Below are 23,502 nucleotides of genomic sequence, written 5' to 3'. Positions count from 1 at the left end.
TTGTAATTAGAAGCTTGGACAAAATGCTATCATGTTGAATTGTCCACAGGATATTTATTTACATTCAAAGAAGGAAACATTCATTAAAAAAATTACTTCTGATATTGGCATGTGACCAAATGCTATATGAATTAGACTGTACTCCCAAACCTCACTTAACACACATACAGTTTGCATGATGTGCATTCCTCAATTTTGCTAAATGATGTGAATTTCTGTTCAGTTCATTGTGGATAATAGGGATGTAATTCCTCACTAATTTTGTTCTGGAAGGAAGCAACAAGTAATTTTAGTAATTTTCTTCCCATTGTAAGAAAGTTTAAGAAAACTGTGGTTTTTGAAGACTATTCACAGTACAGAATAAGTATAAAACAGCAAACATTTTCATAAGTAAAGGATTCTTTTCATCAAGGTTTCCTGGCATACAAGACAGATGTTTTTGACCATTTTCAATTTTTTAAATATTCCTTCATGTTGTTATTTGTTGTTAAGTGTCTTCAAGTCATTTCTAAGGTGAATGTATTAACCAGATTTTCTGTGCAACTGTCTTCACAGGAATATTGCCATTGCCATCCTCTGAGGCTGAGAGAGTGTGACTTGTCCAAGTTCAGCCAGTGGGATTCTATGGCCAAGCAAGGATTTGAACCATAGCCTTCAGAGTAATAGCCCTATGCTCAAACCACTACACCACCACTTCTTTATATCTACTTCACAATAATGTATCATACTACAAAAATATCTCCATGTAAATGATGCAAAATTCTTCTGTTTTAAATGTGGGAGAAACTGAAGTTAGGTTTTAAGGTTTTAATGCTTAAAGGTCTAGATTTCAATCTGTTTTCAGTCATGTTAGGTTGCATTAATATTTCTACCTCATTTTTGAGATCAACTTTAAGCTATATATCAAGTGAGCATAATATGCTTTTCTCCACCCAGGATAGCTATATAGTTTACTACCTATTTGAAGTGTGGAGGAAGATACTCACTGTGAGAGGTGTGTTGAAACTAGTCTGCCCTAAGGCAAAGGATAATACACTGCCTTCTAAACTGTTTTTTTTTAATGAATTCCATACTCCACAGGAACATAACAGCTTGGATTCACAGTACAAACAGAATAATTACTTCTAACCTGTACTAGCTGGATCTGTAAGGAAAATCACATCAATTCACAAAGAAGGAGGCGTTGTTACAGTCTAAGCCTGTGTCTTATAGATTCAGCTAATAACTACTGCAAGCTATCCTTATTGGATATGGCCATAGCAAAGAAAAGAGAACTTGATTTTAGTTATTTTTTTAACAAATATATTAAAATCTATATATTTATTCAAACTTAGGGTAGGAGAAAAGCTTCAGGTTGTGTTGCTTTTTTAAAAAAAAATATGAAGTTTGGGAAAAAACAACACTGACAAATATTCCCATTCTCAGAACTTGAAGGCAAGAACAAACAAAATGGAAATGGAGCTGGAGAGTAGTAGCTTTCCTCGTGCCTTACCATATGATGTTGTAGCATGTCCATTAGGCATATGAAAGTTGAACTTTTTTTGAACAAAAATATTTCCTGTATCATAAATTGATGAAGTTTTGCTTAAATACAAATAAAAAAGTGTTAATTCCCCTAAGTTTTTTAAAAAGATCATCCCCAAATCAAAAATTTGTACTACAATATTTGTGCATAAGAGGTATATTATGTAGTGTAGTATTATAAACATGATTTAAATGGCTTAGAACATGTTTAAACCTGTTTTTTGTTTGTTTGCTTGTTTGTATTTCACTACCATCAGCATCTTATGATCTTGAAGTTACAGCTAGTGGATCTGAAATTGAGTCTGAAGAATCTGAATATGAAACTGACGATGAGAATACTTCAATAGTGCCTAGGGAATACAATAATAGTGATCAAAAGTGGGAAAATTGTTGTCTTTGTAAAGGTATAATGTTTAAATGTTTATAGTACAACAGTACATGTTTGTTAAGTGATAAATAAATAGGCTACTATAGTGCGCCCGCACCATAGGTGGGTGCCTCATATGCAGCTTTCTGCTTAAGTGGAAGCGGCATGACGGAAGAATGAATGGTGCACGTGCCTATGGTGTGTGCACTCTCTCACGCGGTGAGCATGAGCCCCATTCAACTGAATGGGACTTCCATCTTATGCATTTTTTGGCTTACGCGAGGAGGTCCAGAACAGATCCCCCACATAAGCCAAGGGACCACTGTATGTTGTTTCTATGGAAAAAATATGTATACCATTCTTTTTAATTTAGAGTGACCTTTTTTAAAGACAGGTAAGAATTAATAGGTTTTTAGTTGTTTTTAGACAAAAGTTCATCAAAAGATGATACAGGAATATGAGGTTGTGAAACTTTCATACCCCTAACTTCCATTCTCTTCCCATTGGAGATGTATTTCTAGCTGGAAAAATCTGTTTGACAAAAGAAGAGAAACAATTCATTTGACACAAGAAGAGAACTATGACAGTGAGGATGAACCTTTTACAGACTGAGTGCCCAAACTAAGTGGCGTTCCCTTACCCAGGTGTCACTTGGTGCCCGGGGGGGGGACTTCTGGGGGCTGGGATTTCTGGCGGTGGGACTTCTGAAAACTCAAAAGAAAAACAAAACAAACAAGCAAAAAACTCACTCATATAAATAATAATAATAATAATAATAATAATAATAATAATAATAACAACAACATTTTATTTCTATACCGCCTTTCTAAGGAAATCAAGGCGTTTACAACAAAAATACATACAATAAAATCCAAAACAGTTAAAACATACAATAAAAATAACAACCCAATAACCCAAACTCATGCCAGCTAGACAATGCTGACGAAGGAGGTGGGGAGAGAGTATCCAGGGGCGGGAGTCAGGGGTAGGCCTGCTCGAAAAGATAGGTCTTCAGCCCCTTCTTAAATTGGACAAGGGAGGTGGCTGAGCGGAGCTTGACAGGCAGCGAGTTTCAGAGGTTGGGCGCCGAGGTGGTAAAGGCCTTCCTGGTGGTGGTAACTAGTCGAACCTCTGGAGTTCTTAACAATTGCTGCTCAGATGATCTGAGTGTGCGGGGCGGATTGTATGGAGAGAGGCGGTCCTCTAAGTACCCTGGGCCCAAGCCATTTAGGGCTTTATAGGTAATAACCAACACCTTGTATTGCGCCCGGAAGCAAATGGCAGCCAGTGTAGGTCTCTAAGGACCGGTGTTATATGACTGGCCCTGGATGTACCAGTGACCAGTCGTGCTGCCATATTCTGCATTAATTGCAGCTTCCAGGTATGATACAAGGGCTGCCTCATGTAGAGCGCATTGCAGAAATCCAAGCGAGAGGTTACCAGAGCATGTACTACAGTTTCAAGGTTCCTCCGGCCCAGGTAGGGACGCAGCTGGTGTATCAGCCGAAGCTGATAACAGGTGCTCCTGACTGTTGCATCCACCTGAGATGTAAGGTGGAGGGATGAGTCAAGGAGCACCCCCAGACTGCGTACTGAGTCCTTCACAGGAAGCGTGATCCCATTCAGGACAGGTGGAACCACCGCCATCCCTGGGCCGGGAGAACCTATCACAAGTACTTCCGTTTTCTCTGGATTCAGGCTGAGTCTGTTTTCCCTCATCCAGCCCATTATCGACTCCAGACAGGCCACAAGAGGAGAGATGCCATCCTTGGTCACTGCATCAGTCGGAGACATAGAGAAGACTATTTGGGTGTCATCAGCGTACTGATAACCCCGCGCCCCATGTCTCCGGATGATCTCTCCCAGCGGTTTCATGTAAATGTTAAAGAGCATGGGAGACAAAATGGCTCCTTGAGGGACCCCAGATTTAAGGGCCCTCTTATCAGAGCGCACGTCCCCCAGCTGCACCATCTGCAACCTCCCAGAGAGGTAGGATCGGAACCACTGGAGCGCAGTGCCCCTGATTCCCACCTCTGCCAGGCGCTCCAGAAGGATACCATGATCTATGGTATCGAAAGCCACTGAGATGTCTAAGAGCACTAACAGGGACACGCTACCCCTGTCCATGCCCAGACGGAGATCATCGACCAAGGCGACCATAGCAGTCTCAACCCCGTAACCTGCCCGAAAGCCGGTTTGAAATGGGTCTAGATAATCCGTTTCATCCAAGATCGATTGAAGCTGGATTGCAACCGCCCTCTCGATCACCTTCCCCAAAAATGGCAGCAGCGAGACTGGCCAGTAATTGTTATGCATCAGGGGGTCGAGGGAGGGCTTTTTTTAACAAAGGTTAAACTAGATGGAAATTGCCCATCCCTCAAGGATGTATTAATAATCCGGTGTAACAATGAAGTTACTACCGGCCCCCCTGAGCCGCTAGCCACGAGGGACAGGGATCGAGAGAGCAAATTGTCTTCCTAATGCTTCTAAGGATCTTGTCCACATCCTCGGTACTTATAGACTCAAACTGATCCAGTACAATCGAGTCCACGGAAGCTCTGGATACCTCTACTCTGGTTTCTGCTTTAATACAAGACCTTCCCTTATCCGAGAGGTTTTATCCACGAAGAAGTTGTTAAACTGGTCACAGCAGGCCTTGGATGGTTCAAGAATAGGGATCAGAGCCGGAGGGAGTTGAGTTAGCTCCCTCACAACCCTGAACAGCTCTGCTGGATGCGACTCCGCAGACGCGATACGTGCACCATAGAACGAATTCTTTGTTGCACCTATTGCCTCTCCATAGTCCTCCAAAAGGCGGTCTAGGAGAGCCTTGTTGTATAAGCGCTGGTGTCTCTGCCAGGCGCGCTCTAGCTGTCACAGTACCCGCTTCCTTGCCCGGAGATCTTCCGTATACCAGGGCTTCTTTTTGGAAGCAGGCCTGAGAGGACCCTTGGGAGCGATACTGTGTATAGCCCTGGAGAGATCAGTGTCCCAGATGTTAGTCAGGGCATCAACAGTGCCGCCGTCATTTCTAACCATATGCCCCTCTAGGGCTTCCTGGAACCTATTGGGTTCCATCACCCTTCGAGGGTGGACCATTCTAATTGGTCTGCCACCCCCAGGAGGGATCTGGGTAGATGCCTTGATCTTTGCCTCTACCAGGAAATGATCCGTCCATGACAGGGCGGAAATATTAGTTATTTCCGCCCACGGAATTTCCATGTCCGTACAAAAGACCATATCAAGTGTATTGCCCACAGAATGTGTGGGCCCCGAGACCAGTTGTGACAGTCCCATGGCTGTCATGGTATCCATGAATTCACGAGCCGCACCAGGTGGAACATAGTTGGCCGCGAAGGGGATGTTGAAATCACCCAGGACCAAAAGTCTGGGTGATTCCACCATCAGCTCCGAGACCAGCTGTGCCAGCTCGTTAAGGGAGTCTGTTAGCGCACGGGGTGGCCGATAGACCAACAGAATCCCTAGACTGTCTCTGGCCTTCAGGGTCAAGTAAATACACTCAATATAAGAAGTTTGACGAACATGGTTCCTGGATAGGGACAAGGTGTTCTTATGGACCAAGGCAACACCCCCCACCCGCCCACCTAACCTGGTCTGGTCCTTCACTGAGTACCCGGCAGGTAGGGCCTGAGCCCACACAGCTTCCCCTTCAGGCCCAAGCCAGGTCTCAGTAATGCAAGCCAGGTCACAGTTGTTGTCCTCGAGCAGGTCATGGATAATGTGGGACTTGTTCTTAATGGACCTGGCATTGCACAGGAGCAGAGACAGGGTATGTGGTACGGTTGGAATGACCCTCAGATCTCTTTGGTTAGGAGAGGGACAGGAAGGAGGGATAGATATTACACATCGATCTCGCCTTCCCCTGTAACGCTGGTCCACTCTCCTACTGCCATACCTCCCCCTGCCACACACTACCTCAATAGGAGCCCCGGTCGTGCCCGAAGAATTACCCTCTGCCTCCCCAGCCAAAACACTTCCCACATCCATACCCTCCCCCTCCCCCCGCAGTACAGCAGTGGGGACAGAGAGGAGACACCACAGTCATTCTTTGTCTAAGCCGGCGCGGGTACGTCGCCCCTGCCCTGCCATTCTTCTCAGCCCTGCTCAAAATGAAGGGCCTTTTTTGAATCCCTCCTGGATAGGAAGTCAAAAAGGTGGACAGGTACTACAGGTACTGCAAAAGAGGAGGACCAAGTCTGGTCACCTTGAGCTCAAATGACCCATATAGATATACATCTATATACATCATGCCTTTCTGCCAGCTTTAGGCAAAGATTGACCCTCCCCCCATGACCCTTTCCAGGACAGAGAGCTGCTAGGTTTAACAGGCATCTCTTCCTCCTGGAAATGGTTGTGGGGAAGGGTCGATCCTCCAGTCCTTTCCAGGATGGATAGTTGCCTGGAAAGGGGCATGGGGGTGTCTATCCTCCAACCCTTTTCAAGATGGATAGCTACCTGGTGAATCAGCCAGCTCTCTGTTCTGGAAACTGTCGTGTGTGGGGGGGGGGGCTGATCCTCCACCCCCTTCCAGGACAGATAGCTGCCTGGTTCACAAGGCAGCTTTCCCTTCTGTAAGGGGTTATGGGGGATGTTGAAGTAGGCATACTGCACCAAGAGGCAAACATGACCACAAAGAGAATTCAGTGTGCCAGGTCTGGCACACTTGCCATAGGTTAGCTATGGCTGCACTATGATGTCATGCAGCAAGGCACAGAGAAAGCTGGTTTCCTATGGCTCCATTTCTACTTTGGTTTCTCATGCTATAAGGGTCTTAGTTCATTGAAGAGAGCAGGTGTAGAGAGGTCGGGTTGAGCGGGCGGGAGAGGGACTGGAGGACCCAGGGGAAACGGATGGAAGCAGAGGGGAAGGAAGAAGCCAGCTGGGAGGGATTGAGGAACCAGGGCCAAGGCCGGGGGCGGGGTGAAAGGCCGGAGGACTTATTAAGGAGGAAGGGAGAGGCGTCAGGGGGGAAGGAGGAGTCTGAGCAGAAGACGGGGGCACGGAGAGGTCGGCAGTAAAGGGAGAGAGGAGGAGAAGATAGCGGGACTCAGAGAGTGACCCCGGGGAGGAGGTTCCTTCCCCACCGGTAAGGTGCAGGCTGGCCCGATGGGCTTAACCCATCCTGTGTGTCCCTGGAGAGGGCTAGAGGGGGGAAGCCAGCCGTGGAACCCGGAAGTAGGTTGAAGACGAGAGGAGACGGGAATAGAGAAGGAGTCGTGGTGGACCCGATGGACCTGAGGCCAAGCACCTGCTCTTCCAGATGGCTCTGCTCGCCAAGGAGAAAGGGCCACCACGAAGTGGGACTACCGCCCTTCTCGGTCGCACACTGTCTAGACCCGGTCTCTTGCCCCGAGCCACGGAGACACCGGGGCGCGCCGGACTCCAGTGAAGTAAATGAGTCGGCAAAGGCTTGTGCTGGGACTTTTTTTCTTTCCTTTTCCTCTTGTTAACTGTGGCTGAATATTAAAGCCTGATCTCCTCTTCAAGCATTTACAAGCCTCCTAGTGTGTTTGTGACTTTGTAACTTAGGAAGAATGGAGCAACTCCCCGGGGCAGCAGCGGCGGGCTTGGGTGCCACACCCACATTCATACTCTAGCTGCTTCAATAGGATTGGTGAAATTGATTTTTCCAAGCTGATTTACAGTTAGCAAAAATAGAAGACCAACTACAATCAACTGAACTTGGCAGTGTTCTTATTGCATGCATTGTGCGTTCCTCATATATTCATTTGACCCACAATGGTGTTGACTGAGAAGGCCAGCATAGCTTTTGTGCATTTTTGGCCCAATAAAGGCATTGCTGTTTTATGTAGTTTGGATATTATTGTATTTTTGTGACCAGGTATTAAGGAAGGAATTATCTATGAGAATTTAGCCAGTTCAGGAATTGTTTTCACCATCAAAAGTAAGAATGTTCAAAAGTATTTAAAAATGGTTAAAATAAAATAAAATAAAATAAAAACCACCAACAAACCGACGTTTCTTGCTTATTAGAAACCCTGATGGAAAAAAAAATCCTGGAAAAGATTCCTGGCCAGTTCAGGACTTATTTTGTGCAAAATTCCACATGGTTGTTTTGCACAGGATTTTTAGTGCAAAAAAGTGACATTTCCTGTGGAGAAAATACTATTTTCTCTGCAGATCAACCATGTGAGAATTAAAAAATAAAAATAAAAAAAGAGAATTTTGCACATAAGTCTACAATTGCAGCACTTTCTGCAAAGGAAAAAGCATTTTCTGTTTTCTCACAAAACACTATGTACACATTTTGTGCGGACTTGAAGTCCTGAACAGTTTTTGATTTTATTTTTTTAAAACATAGCTGTTTCCAAAGACTTCCTTGCAGTGTGAATAAAAATGGTTGACTGGTTCATTAGCTTCCTTCAAGAAGAAAATTATCAAATAATTATATCCCTAGTGAACTTCCGTTTTCATAAAAAAATCTACTCAGGGTTTTTGCACCCCAGAAAGAGATATTTCATCTCTAACTGTCATCATCATCATCATCATCATCATCATCACCATCATCATCATCATCATCATCATTTCCCTCCTCTCCTCAAGACATGGCACAGTATGAAGAGATCAAAGTACTAAAAACATTGAACTATGGGGTAAAATAATAATACATTTTATTGATAACAGTTTGTTAACTCTCCACAGGGCTTTGATCCACTGACTGATGACTACAACTACAACTCGAGCTAGTTTGCATGTTATTTTTTCAGGTGTTTAGTCACAGGATATATTTATAACTTCTTGTTTGTTCGTCCCCTCCCACCTCTTTCTTCCTCCATCAGTTAATTTTTATGCACCCTTTTCTTTCCGCCATTAGACTTATATTTCATTATAGAAAAGTAAGTAAACACTAAGTTTGCTTCTTTCTCTGCTAGACATTATGGGGTAACTGGTTGTTGTACAGCTTTTCCCTTGCCAATTTGATTACTCTGCTTGAGAAATTCACTACTATGACCCAAAACAGATGGACACGATAAAATGGGCCAAAGCCACTCTGTTGCAATTAGCTGGAGCCCAGTGCTCGAAGTTCAGGTGTCAATAGATGGAATTTGAGGGTATTTTTTACTACCTGATTGTGAATCATGCCCTTCTTCCTCCCTCTAGTTTATGATGATTACTATTATTTTATAAAGTTAATTGACAAAGAAAAGTTGCATCATAGCAGCCAGACATATTTAAAATAAACACTTCAATATTTAAGTGTTTATTTGCTCAAAAGATGCACTGGAATACATTTAGAATCTTAAAATGTTTGTTAGGCATTTAAACCGCCAAAAACTTCATCTGAACATTTCAAGAACTGCCAGATCCAGTAGATAGAGAATATTTCGATCCAAGTAGTATAGATTGGATTGGATTGTACTGCACATGAATTTGCAAAGATCATATTGTATAAGAGTTTGCAAAGTAATATTTACCAAGGAGAATATTTCTGAATATGCTTCATGTATACTAGTAGAAGTGAGGGTAGAAACATAATATATGGGGTCTCAAGAGTCACATAATGGTAAGAAGACAAAGGGAAAAGCAATCATAAAATTGGCTTTATAGTATGTCTCAAAAGAATGAGATGCCAATGGGTTGATTTGTTTAAGTCTGTAAAACAATAGCTTAGGGTGCTGTTGAGGATGATACTTTCAAAGACATTGTTTATGAATGAGCGCCAACAGCCATAAAAAACATTTCACTGTAGAACCATAGTTTTATTTTAAATAGGATAACATTTTAAGAATTACGAACTTCAACTTGAGCTATATATATATATTACATATAAAAAGAAACAAATAACTTTCAAATTGAAAGTAATCATCCCAGACTATACTTGAGAAGAAAACAACAACCCTAATTTCTAACTTTTCTAGAATGAATTAAGCTGCCTACAAAGAGAGAGAGAGAGAGAGAATGATGTTCCTTTCCATGAAAAGTTAGATAGAGATATTTAGTATAAAATAGAGTGATATACTAGAACTGTAAGTCACTAAATCCAGGATCCTCACTGAGAAATTTAGTGTAATGTGTTATTTTCCATGAAAGTTGGGCCTTTCCTCCTGGGAGAGTCAATAGGTTTCTGCATAGACTGTTTCTCATTCTCCTTCTGCCTCCTTTGTGTGTGTATACCTGCAGAAATCAGTATTCATGGAATTTGATACAAACTGACCTGACCCATACCTCCAGGACTAATACTTATATCATCATTATCCAGTTGTTTTGTGCTTCTAGAAAGTTTCAGTGTTATTCTTAATTTAAGAAATATGTTTAAAAATATGTACTTAAGGGTATTTTTTGTGGCATATGATTTCTGTGGAAACTGAATGGAATGTGCTTACAGGTGAATCCCACAAAAACTGATGTGGACTGGAAAAAGGTTGGCCCTTCCTTGAAGAGTCTGAAATCACTTGATTCCAAAATAGGTCAGACTTATTTATTTATGTGATGGGTGAAGGTCATATTCAAGGGATAATAATGAATAATGTAGATTCAAAGCATGTCTTTTGCTATATATTTCCATTTGTGCACTTTCAATGTAATCCATTCTAAATTATCTTTGCCGTTCTCAGTATACCTATGTCACTTCACATGCCTGTACACTGGATATCACATTTTCGTAAAGCACATATTCAAGCCTATACATCAGAGAATGCATGAATGTTCATCACAGTGTAAGTTGACAGCAGGGAGCAATATCTTAGTGGAACTTGAGAAGAACTCAACAAAAACATTACCTAGCACTGTTAGTGCTGTTTGTTAACTTCTTTAAAAAAAAAAAGGAAGAACTCTTTTGTTACAGAATAATTTCTGTGCACATTCTCAACACAAAATAAGCTGATAAGAATTCATTGTCACCAGAAGGCCTATACATAAATGCTTAGCTTGATGCAATGGATGCTGGATGAATAACTTAAGTCATAACCATGTTTGAAAAATCATCTGCAATTTAAAGTCAAAGGCTTTCATGGCCAGCATCCATAGTTTTTTGTGGGTTTTTTGGGCTATTTGGCCATGTTTCAGAAAAGTTTCTTCCTGATGTTTCTCCAGCATCTGTGGCTGGCATCTTCAGAGAATGCTTTGCCTGGAAAAATTGGGTGTATATATACTGTGTGAGCCTGGGAATGCAGGAGTGATTTGCATGTGTATTGTTGATGTGTTGATGGCTGGCGTCAGGCTGGGAGGCTAATGCAAACGAGGATTAATGTCTGCTAATTGGTGATCATTATCTTCTGGGAAAGCCCCTGGCTCTGAGTGGTTTTCCATTTGCATTTGCTGAGTCCTCATTTTGCTGTTCTTCAGGACTGGTAGCCAAATTTTGTTCACTTTAAGGGTTTCTTCTTTTCGGTTGAAATTATCCAGATGTTTGTGGATTTCAGTGGCTCCCCTGTGCATCCTGACATGGTAATGGTTGGCATGGTCCAGAACTTCAGTGTTTTTAAACAGTATTTTATGCCCAGGATGGTTTGTGGCATGTTCTGCTACTGCTGATTTTTCTGGCTGACCCAGTCTGCAGTGCCTCTCGTGTTCCTTGATTATTGTTTACACACTGCGTTTGGTGGTCCCTATGTAGAATTTTCCGCAGCTGCATGGTATGCGGTAAACTCCTGCGGCTGTGAGAGGGTCTCTCTGGTCCTTGGCTGAGCGAAGCATTTGCTGGATTTTCTTCGTCGGTTTGTAAACCATTTAGAGGTTGTGCTTCCTCACCACTTTGCCTATTCTCTTTGTGACTCCTTTGATGTATGGTAAAAAATACCTTCCCTTTGGGTGGCTGCTTGTCTTCCCTTCTCTGGGTTTTTCTGAGCCTGGCAGCCCTTCTGATGTCTGAGCTGGAATAATCATTGGCCTATAGAGCCCGGTCCAAGTGCTTCAGTTCATCTTCCAAGAAGTGGGGTTCACAGATGCGTTTTGCTCAGTCTACCAGTGTTTTGATTGTGCTTCTTTTTTGTTGTGGGGGATGGTTGGAGTTCTTGTGCAGGTATAGGTCTGTATATGTGGGTCTTCGATATACTATGTGACCCAAATGTAGGTTCGGTTTGCGGATGACTAGGACATCCAAAAATGGCAGTGTTCCTTCCTTTTCTTTTTACATAGTGAATTGGATGTTGGGGTGGATGTTGTTCAGATGGTTCAGGAATACAGCCAGGTCTTCTTCTCCATGGCTCAAGATGGTGAAAGTGTCATTCACATATCAGAAACAAGTTGTGGGCTTTTTCGGTGCTGTTTCCAGGGCTTGCTTTTCAAAGTGTTCCATGTAAAAGTTTGCTATCACCAGGCTTAGAGGGCTTCCCATTGCTACTCCATCTCTCTGTTCGTAGAATCCATTGTCCCACTGGAAATAGCTTGTGGTGAGGCAATGTTTGAACAGGGCTGTGATGTCTTCTGGAAAAATCTGTTGGCATTCCTTTCAGAAGAAAGAGAGTCCTCTGGAACCCAGTCCTCTGGTGGCTTGGGAGACTTTCTTTGGGGTTGGCCTGAGAATTAAATCCTCACTTTAAGTCCTATGACTTGGGATGGACTTTTAGGTTGGCCTCCCAGATGTGGGTCAGCTGGAAAGCAATCCATCTTTTGTGTTCTCCTTAGAGCTTAGATGTTTTTGCTCAAGGGAAGTTGTGGAGGAAGTCGGGTGAAATACCACCTACTCCTACACGAGGTTGTTCTCCTTTGTCTTTGCTCTGAAAAATAAATAATAAATAGGATAGAATAAAATAAAATGGCCAGTTTTTCAACCCAGTATCTTGTGTCTGATGTCATTAGTGGGATACAGACCGCCCAAAAAGGGCGGTATCCGGTCGTCCTGGTTTGCTGCACGAGGGAGCCACTGTGGACAAACCGTGCAACTCCCTCGCGCAGCAAAAAGAACCCACAAAAAGCAAGTTCTTTCTGCAGCGCGGTTGTGATGCCGCAGTGCACCATTTTGATGCTCTCGTCACGTGCGAGGGGCGAGTCGCATCTGGAAGTGCCACCCCTCACACGTAATGACAGCACCCCGTAGAGCCCGACTGTACAGCGCCATTGTTTCCTGGGTTGGTCAACAAATAAAAAGGAGATAATTGCAACAAATACTCTGAAAATACCACTTCTCCTTTAATCAAAACACACTTTCAAAACCCGAAATAATTCAGGATTCAAATCCCTACTCAGCCATGGAAACCGACTGGGCGACCTTGGACAAGTTACATTCTCTCAGCTTCAAACGAAAGCAAAGGCAAGCTCTCTCTGAATAAATCTGGCAAAAAAGAAAATAAAAAGATAGGATTCCCTTGGGGTCATCACACATTGGAAATGACTTGAAGGCACAGCTATTCTTGTGCAGTGCTCTTACAGGCCAGTATAGGATAGAGGAAAAGGAAAATGTGGTAGAGAATACACACACACACACCAACTCCACATCACAGCATGCTATACCATCTTAGCAATTCTATCACAGCCAAATGGGCCAGAGTACCTCTTTTTAAAGAATGAAATCTGAGACACTGCACATTCTATGTTTCTTTTTCTCTCTATGTTCTCACAGAGCTATGAGAGACACAGGCAACTAGGCCTTAAAAGGAACAATTAGTCTCTTAGTTGACTCTGTGATTCCTTTGTAATGAAATGATGCTTTCTTTCCTTTTCTAAAAAAAGTGTGTTTGTGGAAAAGCACAAAGCTTTAGTAAGTTTGAGATATTTCCCAGCCTGCATAAGTCAAGGTTAGCTGTTGTACCTCAGAATGAAATGAATTAAGTGTTCTTTGTGTAGCTGGAGTGCATTAAATAATAGAGTGTAAAAAGAAACCACAGATGAAGTGCCAACAGAAGCCAAAGATTTAAAGAGAAATGTCCTGTTCCCCAGTTGATTGCAATGTCTTCTCTAACAAAAAAAATAGACCCTAAGCTGAGGGAGCAAAGTTTTTAGCAATGAAAATGAAAGCCATCTCATCATTTCTTGTTGGCTTTGTCGGTTGTCTTTTCAGGACTTAAGCTTTTTCTAGTACACAGCATTTCTCTCTCTGCTGCGTCTATTCAAGGGGTATAATTAGGAGGGAGAAAAGGTAGAGGGCAAGAAGTCCCTCTTGAATGAGATGAATAAATCTGAGACATGTTCATTTTAAATTGCATATTTAAACCCAAAACACCCAAACAGAGAGGCTATTTGAATAGAAATACAGCAAATGCCTATTACCATATATACTCGTGTATAAGTCAATCTCATGTATAAGTCAAGGGCAGTTTTTTGGGCCAAAATCTTGGATAATAAGTCAAGAATCAAACACTGGAGAATGTTATAAAAGATCTAAAAGGGGAAACAAAGCACAATTTCCCTCCTTCTCTGGACCTCTCCCAAGGGTCACAGTCTCAACATGGAAAATGGGGAAACAAACCTTGGCACACAGACACACACCCTCTCTCTCCCCCCCTTTCACTTCCAGGATTTCCAAGGCTCATGGCTTGCAAAACGGGGAACACACCTCTCTCTCCGTCTCTCTCTCTCTTCCCTTCACACCCAGGATTTCCAAGGCTTGTGGCTTTCATTACGGGGTACAAGCCTTGGCATACTCTCTCTGTCTCTCTGTTCCTCGCCTCTTCAGCTGTTTGTTAGCTCTGGCTGTGAGGGAAGGCTGAGGGATAAGAAACACACATACACACACACACACACACAGAGAGAGAGAGAGAGAGAGCAAGGATTCAAATGGGGAGCTGTTTAAAGATCCATGGTTACGAAGTTGGGCACTTCTTTTAGGAACTTTATAAGCAGTATTAACTTATTACCCATCTATAAACCAAACTTTTAAAGTGCATTTTGGGGTATAAATTTCTCAACTTATAGTACTCCATGCTCCGATAATATTTCATTTGGGCTATTGCAACATGCACCACACATATATGGCAGCTTCTGCTTCTGATGTAAAATATTTGCAATTATGGACAGATATCTTAACAAGGACTGTTTGCTGATTTACTTGATGTTTGATGATTCCCTTCTCCTTTTGTGTCGTGTCTTTTAGATTGTAAGCCTGTGGGCAGGGAACTGTCTGTTATCCCCTCTATTGTAAACCGCTCGGATTCCCAGTGATTGGGCGGTATATAAATAAAACCTATTATTATTATTATGTTTTTATTGTGGCCTTCTGCAGAGGAAGGTAGCAGTCCACACTATGGGTAGCAGTCCACATAAAAGCACACTATTAAAAGCACTGCATTAAAATTGAAAATATTTTAAACTGTGAATTAATATCTAAAATTACTAATTACGTATTTCTGATAAAATATGTTCCAATGAAAACAATGTAAACAAAAAACAACAAAGATACAACAAGCATTTTTTGATTTGAGAGGGGAGGAAATTACATTTTAAAAAAGCTGGCACCTAAAAGTTTGTGTGTGCGTGTGTGTGTGTGGTGGACAAATAGATCTCTAGTGGAAAGGAATTGTGTTGGGATATAGAACAACTTTGCATGCTGAGACCTTATAGGAATGCATGTCTATGGTAGTTTTATTGCTTGCTAACAGCCCCTCCTCATTTCCTGTTTACTAAGAGCACACTTCATCTTTTGTCCCTGAGAAAATCGCCATTATTTCCCTTTGTTCTTGTCCGGAGAAGCATACCCTCTTTTGCATGCTAAAGAGAAACTTTCTTTAGAAACATGTAGTCTACCTTTCTACTTCACCTTTGCAATATGAAATTAGATTTGTGTATAACTGTATACACATGAGTTTGCAACTAAACTTGTTTATTTCACTCTAACTAAGAGACTCTGTTTTAATTTTGAGACACGTGGATTGGGAGATAACTGGACCTAGTTTTCTCTCCTAGTTTCCTGAGTTTTCTAATGAATCTCAAGAAAGAAAACTCCAACAAATTGTGCACCTTGAAGTCTGCTACCAATAAGGTCTTGCCATGTTTGGTAATTCTCACAGGCCATGCCACTCTGGTGCAAAATGAGCATATCGTCCCAAGATAATATCAAATCCGAGGAAGGCAGTATCTGGGAAGACGAGTCTCTAAACACACAGTCCTCAAGTGATTTAGAGCTTTTTCATACTAGCACCCAACCAATTTGAACTGGCTGTCGCAGCTCACTGGCAGTAATGTACTTCCAAAACAGGTGTAGTCTGTTCATATTATGCAGCCCCTGTCAAAATTCTGGGCAGTGTCATTCTGCATCAGCTCCTGCTTCTGTGCCACTTTCAAAGGATCCTCATGGTGTTTTTTGTTTGGGTTATTGGGTTGCTGTTTTTACTGTATGTTTTAACTGTTTTGGATTTTGTTGTATGTATTTTTGTTGTAAACCACCTTGATTTTCTTAGAAGGGCGGTATAGAAATAAATTATTATTATTATTATTATTATTATTATTATTATTATTAGGTACATGTAGAAATAACCCAAATGGAGTGTTATTGGAGCAAGGAATACTTAAGGTGAATTATCTCTGTCTAAGAATAGATTTAGTTGGTGGAACAACTTCAGCTGTCCTCCCAGTTAGAGAGGAGTACTCTCAGACTAAAAACCTGTTCTATCAAGGGAAGTGACACATTACCCAATACAAGCTGTCTTAGACTTTGAAAATTAATTTGCTAAGTTTTGAAAATTGATAATATTAACATTATAAATTGGGAGACTAACAATAATAATTGAAATGGTTTAATCAGTCAAGTTATCATAGAATGATTCATGATTCCATAGAATCACAGACTGCTAGAATCCTAGAATTGGGCCATGGTCCGTTGGGTCCAACTACTCAATGCAGGATCTCCACTTAGAGCATTTCTGACAGGTGGTTGTCCAGCCTCTCTTTAAAGACATCCAGAGAAAAAGACCATATGAGAAATTCAGAGAAAAAGACAATTTAGAATTTCAGTTTTCAAAGCAGGCCATAGGATTTACAAATAATGTAACAGACATTGTCACTGTTAACGCTAGGTGAATATTTTATTTTTGAAATTTTCCAAATTTCTGTTTTGTTTTGTTTTTGTTTTGTTATTTTGTCATTTAAAAGTAACCTCCCCAAACATGCTCTATAGATAACACTACAAAGTCCACAAAACAATTGTTTCCTGGGAAGAGTGGGAGTTAAGAGGCATGCAGACTGGTTGAAAAGACCTGGATTTCGTTTTGTATACTGGGTTAAAATAAACTGACTCCTCCTACTCATAACAAAAAACACCATGACTGTCTGCTCACCCTTCAAAGAACTGGTTTCCTAAAGATTAATATGAAGTAATTAAGTTAGCAGATATTTTCCTGTTAGGTAAAGGTAGTTACTTGACATGAATGTCTAGTCATAACCATCTGTAAGGGGCAGTGCTCATCTCTGTTACAAAGCCGAAGAGCCAGCATTGTCCAAAGATGAATCCAAATAGGAGTGGAATGTATGTATGAAGTGGGAGCTGTAGGTGCCTGCTACTGAAACAGGGAGAAACTGCTGAGTCTGGAAGTGATAGGGCTGGTGAGAAAGTCTGGAAGGGGGTCAGTTGGTAAGGGGGGTCAAGTCATGGGAATTGGAGGTGGGTGTTAGCTTTGCTGCCAAATGGGATTGGGGCGGAGTTTTGGGAGTTTTATAATAATGTATTGCTTGTTTTTTTTTTGGGGGGGGGGTTCGACTTAAACACTGACTGGTGAATTACTGTCTGTGTGTATTCAATAAAGTTCTTTGCTGTTTCCAAAACCCTGGACTCTTCATGCACATTGGTTCTGAATTTGCTCAAGTCTGACAACACATTTTCAAAGTGTAATATGTAAAGCACGTGCAATCTTTACAGCACTCTATAAATAAATGTAATAATAATAATAATAATAATAATACTTCTCCATTATTTATTTAATATTCAGTAGCCAAATGTAAAGTCTATGAATCTTTATAAATAAATCATAATAAATAATAAAACTTTTATTTCTATCTTGCTTCTCTGTTGCAAACAATTGGAGCAGCTTACACTTTAAAATTATATCAATACATTATATAAATGATCCACTCTTCCCTCCACCCCTTAAAATGACAATTAAACATGTGGCAATTAAAATAGTCTATTTAAACTCTCTAAGAATTAAAAATCTTAAAATTAACAGTTTTTCAAACTGGGCAATGGGGCAATGGGAGGCACAGAATAAGAGAACCCAATTTTCATGGCCGGGGTTTTCCTATTTGGGAAAGGCTGGAAGAGATCCTTCTTGACAGCTTTTTAAAAGCTATCTAAGCTGGTAATGTGATGGATCCCTTTCGGCAGGCTGTTCTACAATCTGGGAGCAGCCGAAGAAAAGGACTTCTGGGAAGTAGCTGTCAATTTGGTCTTTAAAGGCTGCAATAGGTTCCTCCCAGAGGACCTGAGTGAATGGGGCAGATTATACGGAAGCAGTCGATCCGGTAAATAGGTTGGGCCCAAGCCATATAGGACTTTAAAAGTCAAAACCAACACCTTGTACTGTACCTGGAAACCAATAGACAGCCAGTGGAGTGATTTCAAAATCCATGTTATATGGTCACTCCTGGATTTTCTAGTGACCAACCTGGCTGCCATATTCTTTGAAGTTTCTGGGTTAAGCACATGGTGTAGCCCCATGTAGAGCACATTGCAGAAATTGTGAAGTTATCAGAGTGTGTACCACAGTTTCCAGGTCCCCCGGTTCCAGGAAAGGACGCAGCTGACGTATCAACCATAGCTCATAACAGGCGCTCCTGACCGTAGCATTTACCTGATTTGCCATCTGGAGCGACGGATCTAGGAGCACCCCCAAACTGCAAACCCAGTCCTTTGAGGGGAGTGTGACCCCATCTAGGACTGGTCATTGCATTGCAATACCAGGATTAAGGGCCCCTACTATGGGTACCTCCATCTTGTCTGAATTCAGTTTTTAATCTGTTTTCCCTCATCTAGTCCATTACTGTTTTATAGCACTGAGCCCAAGACAAAATGCTGAGGCACCCTGCTAGTCATTTATCTCTAATTTATCAGAAAATTGATGTGGAAACTCTAATTCCTGATTATTATTTTTTTAAATCCATTCTTTATGACAAATTTATGAGGCAATATGCACAGCTTAAAATTTTATTTAAAAAACAAAATTCTCAGCCATTCTTACTTTGAACAAATACTTCAACAAGAAATATCCCATTTTCATCACTTACACTCTGAAGCTGAATTCTAATTAAGGTGGTAAACATGTGGACCTCAAGACTTTAGACTGCAGTCGAACCCTTTATATGCTTGAATGCTCTTTTATTGTATTAAAATATTTGTGTCAGAGAAAAGCTCTCCAGCCTACACTTCTGCTCTGTGCAGTTTAATTTTCTGTTTTGTTTTCTTGCTTTCCTTTGCATTTCACTTAAATAGAGGATAATTTAGGATGCATTTGCACTTAGCCTATTTCTAACCAGTCCAGATCTGATGTACCTAACATACCTTCTATTACATATCTTAATTGATTGGCCTAATATAAAGGGATATTATGAGGCCAATCAAATAAGATATGTAATAGAAGGAATGTTAGGTACATTAAATCTGGACTGGTTAGAAATAGGAAAAGAAGAAACAGTATGAAAATTGGGAATATTTTCTTTAAAGAATTTAGTAGAAAAGAAATTAAAGAAATTGAAAATCCACTTATGAAAAAAGATACTAGAATATGGAATAAATATAAAAAAGAATTATTGAATGGAAATTCATTGATAGTACCAATAATAATGGTAAAGTCATTCTCAAAGAATGTAAGGAATTTATTAGATAAGGAATTAAAGGAAAAGAAGATAGATAAAATAGAAAACTGGATAGAATTAAAAATAGGAAGAGAAAATACAAAAGAGAAACTTAGGGGACTAAAATGTCATGGTTTCATTATATGCAAATAGAACAGTGGTTTAAAAATTGGAAGAAAAAGAATATAGAAAAGAAAAAATATACGCAATTTGAACAAATAATTCAGAAAGGAAAAGAACAAGAGGAAAATGAAAGTATAAAAGGAATAACTAGCAAAATGTATAAAATATTAATGGAGAAGAAATGAAAAGAAATAAACCAAAATATTTGGAAAGAGGTATGGGAAGAAGAATTAGGATGTAAACTTTGTGAAAATGAATAGAATAAAATTTGGGAACAAAGACATTTGAAAAACCTATCGGTACGAATTAAGGAAAATTATTATAAACTGATCTGGAAAGGATACTTGACACCAGTGAGATTACATAATATAGATAAGAATAATTCAAAATATTGTTGGAGAGGATGTAATGAAGTAGCATCACATATACATATGTGGTGGCAATGTAAATATGTAAAAAAAATTGGGAAACAGTAATATTAGAAATAGAAAAAAATATGGATATAAGAATAGATAGAAAACCAAATATAGTATTGTTATCACTTATAATGATGTAGAATGGAAAAAAGAAGAAAGAAATCTTGCAACAAATTTGCTTGCAGCAGCGAGATTAATTATAACAAGAAGTTGGAAATCAAAAATAAGTGTGGAACTGGAGGATTAGTATAAAGATGTCTGGCAAATAGCGATTAGTGATAAATTAACATGTAAATTGAAAGTGAAGAAAGGATTATGGGAAAGAAATGATTTTGATGAAATATGGAAAAAATATTGAAAAAGTATTAAGAAAAGAAGATGGAAAATTACCTTCATGAGATGAATTAAAATTTTGGTTGGAATATATGGACGGGAATGGCTCCAGGGAAAGGGTGCACTGAGGTGATATTTAGTATAAAATAAGTAAAGTGTTAAAGCACATATTTGTATGAAGAAAGCATAATAATTTGTACTGTAAAATTTAAAAATATTAATAAAAAAGATGCATTTGCACTGCAGAAATAATAATCGTTTTTTAAATAACAGTTTTTATTTTTATATATCCCGCCTCTCCCTAACTGATCAAGGTGGGAGTACAATAAGTTAAAAATTACAAATCAGTTAAAATACATTCCTATGACATAAAATCCTTAAAATGCATTAATCAGTCTGACTCTACTTTGGTTGACATGGCTTAATACTATGATATTCTGGAAATTGTAGTTTTGTGACCCATTTAGCCTTGCTTGTCAGCGAACACTAGTGCCACAGCAAACTACAGTTCCTATATTTATATAGCCTTAAGCCATGGTAATTACACTGATGTCAAAATGGATTATTCCTGCAGTCTGGATACAACCTAACTCATGTTAACTTGAAACTGTCATTATGCAGCCAGACAGAACTGTACCACCTCCTCAGTATAAAGCAGTATCTGCTTCATGGAAAGGGAATTTTGTCCAAAGTCCTTCTTTCATTAGGTAGTATGTAAAGTAGCACAGCTCTTCAGTAACAAGGTTAATAATTCAGTAGTAATTTCTCTACACAGTCTAGCAACGATGCTAGGAAAATAAAGTTTGAGTATGATGGATGACTACAAAATATAGGAGGAAAGCAGGGAAAAACAGAAAGAGTTTGTCTTTCTAATGCTTCATAAATAATAGGGTTCATGCACATATTCAAGCATCTTCTAGAAAGATTTGCAATGCACCTCCTAAATAAATGTTGTGGTGTAGTAGCAATGCTAATAAAATTATTCTTGGAGGAATTAACAGTTATTCAAACTAAGACCATGCAGTCTCAAAGAAGAATAATTATACAGCCTTCTTCCACCACAAGTTATGAACAATGATTCTATCATCAAGTAAGCAAAGTAAGTGTTTCTTCTTCTTTTTCCCCCAAAGTTACTGCAGGAGGATGCTATCTGCCAGATATCAAGAAGGAGCATGTATTGTTGGACAGCAAAGATTGCTCCTTGTCATAACATTTGCTCACATATCTGAAAAATCACCAAAAGCCTTCCCAGTTCGTCTGCAAAAAAAGAGCAGCAGTAAGAGAGGTGTTTAACTCAGTCATAATGTGCTTATGTGGGCATCTCCATAACTGTTTCTAAATGTTTGCATGTACCGAATGGACCTCTAAGTAGATGCTGGTATTTACATTTGAAGGTACTTATGCAGCTTTCCAGACTAGCATAATCCAGTCCCTCATGTTTTTCATGAATATTTTTAAGTGAATAGATAGCTGGAAACTAATTCAGGGAGAAGGGGGAAGGAGGCTAGTAGCCTCATTGGTTCACAGTCAATCAATGCTATAGAAAATTGACTTCAGCTACTAAAAGGAAAAATGTTGGCAGATCTGGGGGAAAACACGGTATAACTATGCAGGCAGAACAGACCCACATGTAGGTCTCATTTCAGATTTAAGGCATGATTCAGCATGGTGTCCTTGTCAGGGATGATGGGAGTTGTAGCTCTTCACCTCTGGCTCTAACTCACCACCTTGTTATGCAGCGGAGCTGACCAGCTTTGATCAGTGCTTAGTGCTTTTCTCCAAAGCAGCAGAGTTTCAGAGAATAGGCTGAAGACCCTGACAAACTCTCCAAGCCTTCTCACTCTTCTTCCTCAGAAGTCTCCAAACTTCTCCAGGATCCTGCTGGCTCTTGTATCTTCACTCAAGACACCAGACAACTCAGTAGTCTTATACAAAAGATCTACTTTATTCTACTATATACAAATACTAAATGCCCTCACAATCACAATCTCTACAATCTCCAATACTCCAAACTACCCACACTACTCCACAACTACCCACAAAATACATTGGCAAACAAAGCAATTATTATAGCCTTTGTCAAACACCACCCACTTAGTCAGTTTCCACCCAGTGGGCGTGTACATTCATCTTGATTGGTTCACATAGTTCAACCCATACTTAAGGATTTCATCATTTCACCTTGTACACTTAATGATTCTCAGGTGTTTTCAATTGTACATTCTATAAATCTGTCCTTGGCATTTAGGACTGCTAAATTACATTAGCTTTTACACCTGTGTGGCTTCTTAATTGCTTTTGCTTAGTCACTCTGACTTTCACATACATGTTTTATTTCTTCTACTGTATATCCCATGTTGCATTTTCCTTAACAGTCCTTTGTAGGACTCCTGTTAGATGTGTTGGCCTCTCATATATATTTGAGTCCTGGTTGGTTTACTTGCAGCCCTTTTCACATTACACAATTATGGTACTATGACTCCAGGTGTGGCAACATCCCATGGAATCCTATAATGTGCAGTTTAGTGAGATACAGTTAGAATTCTGACAGAGGGTTCCATTACCCTGTCAAAATACAAACACCAGGATGCATCTGCAACTATTAAACTGGAATCATAGTGTTAGATTTGTCTAGTGTGAAAGGCAGCAGGAGTCAATTGATATTTTGATCAGTACTGTGGAACACTGTTACTAATGTCTTCCACAGTTCTCAGGGAAGGCAGAACAGAAGTGAGCTATGCTGGATTTCTGCATCTCCCTTAAGTCACAAAGAAGTACTTTTGCTTTGGCATCAACATGGGACATTTGATGCTATTTCAGGTGATGCTCTTGTCATGTGCAAATGGAGCTTCTTTTTCCTAATTAGATTTGCATTAGGTGTGCAGAGACTGATAGTGATTCTTCACCATCTTTGTTCAGATGAACTTGATACTCTGAAACACTTACATTCAGTTGTTTTACAACTCTTGAGACCTGAGTTGGCTGCATTATAAACTGTACACTGAATCCCATGCTAGCCTTTACCAAAATAATAACATT

The sequence above is a fragment of the Sceloporus occidentalis genome, unplaced genomic scaffold (genome assembly GCF_023333645.1).
Source record: "Sceloporus occidentalis isolate IW3139 unplaced genomic scaffold, rSceOcc1.0.p SCAF_2, whole genome shotgun sequence".
Classification (NCBI taxonomy): Eukaryota; Metazoa; Chordata; class Lepidosauria; order Squamata; family Phrynosomatidae; genus Sceloporus; species Sceloporus occidentalis.
Note: the sequence above shows the minus strand (reverse complement) of the source record.